Genomic DNA, 1,569 nt, shown 5'->3' with positions numbered 1-1,569 from the left:
CATACTGGTTGTTGTTATAGAGATGGTCAACGTGACGGCACGATCAGAAGTCACTGACCAACTGGTGGCTCTGGTGGGCAAAAGAACAACACTCGCCATTAGCATCGCGGTGAAAGATAAGCGTTCTTAGTTATCTTCGTTTATTCTTTATATTTTGTAAATTTCCAGTTTTTTATTCGAAATTTAGTTGTTTACCTGGTTAATAGTTGCATTGTCATTGGTTGTGCAGATCAGCAAGTAAAAAGTTTGAGTTTTTGTCGTTTACCAAAAGACCCTGAACGAAGATGACGCAAAGATTATAACCCTCCTTTGGGCAGTAAGAGTATGTGGAACTCATTTTATCAGTGGTAAGTTATTCTTCATAAGCCGAATTTTAGAATTCTGAGGTATGCAGTATTTAGGTCCACAGATTTAGCATTATTTCCCATCTTGGATTTTGCAGGTGTTGCACCAGGGGATAAGTGTAGTTCTGATTACGTTCTAACACATGATATGGGATGCGAAATGAAAGATTTATCAGCTTCAGCATCAAACCAAGCCAGATATGAAAGAGGATTAAAGAGAGATTTCGCAAGAGAGATCAATGAGCAGGAAAGTGAAAAGGCAGTCATTGAATCAATTTCGTCATGTTGGCCAGTTTGTAAGGATTATACATACGAGCCATTTCAAGTTACAAAAAGTTTTACAACAGATTATGATGATATTATTATAGAAGGTACATGATCATTGTCTGTCAGAATTAGAAAGGTTGGAGGAGAAAGTCGAAAATCTCGCTGTAGAGTTAAATAATGTAAGAAAAGAAAGAGATATGTTAAAAGAGCAGTTGAAGTCATTTGGTTTCAATTTTATTAACACAGACGAAAAACGAAAAAGTTCAATTCTTTACTGGTTTACCATCTTTGGCTTGTTTCATGTGGCTTTTTAATTTCGTCTCTTCTGTTCTGTCGGCTTCTTCTGTTTTGGATTCAAAAGATATATTCAAAATATAATCTTTTGAATCAAGACCTTGCCTATCGCTTCCAAATTAGTAAAGGAACTGTTTCCAATATCTTGAATGTTGGTCTTCCAAGTATTGCAAGCAAATTATCTGGTTTCATTCAATAGCCAAACAAAGAGTATGTATTGCATACACTTCCAAAAGCTTTCAAGAAACGTTATCCACATTGCAGAGTAATTATTGACTGCACAGAAATCTTTAATGACCGTCTAGGAAATCTTGAGGCAAGGCAGCTAACTTGGTCATATTACAAGAATAATAACACATTAAAAGTTTTAATTGGCATTTCACAACGGGTGCTATTATTTCTCTTTTAAGGACATATGGCGGACGAGTGTCTGATAAAGTTATCACACAGAGAAGTGGATTTTTAGATTTGCTGGAGTTTGGCGACCACGTCTTGGCTGACAGAGGTTTTCTAGTTGCAGATGATATTGCAAGTCATAATGCATCTTTAACTACACCAGCATTTACAAAAGGCAAAAGCCAACTGAGTCAGAGAGAAGTTGAAGTTAGTCGAAGAATTGCCGGAGTTAGAATTCAGATTGAAAGGGCAATTGGACGTATAAAGA

Source organism: Penaeus monodon, chromosome 28, assembly GCF_015228065.2.
Source record: "Penaeus monodon isolate SGIC_2016 chromosome 28, NSTDA_Pmon_1, whole genome shotgun sequence".
In the NCBI taxonomy this organism is placed as follows: Eukaryota; Metazoa; Arthropoda; class Malacostraca; order Decapoda; family Penaeidae; genus Penaeus; species Penaeus monodon.
This window is presented reverse-complemented; position numbering follows the sequence as displayed.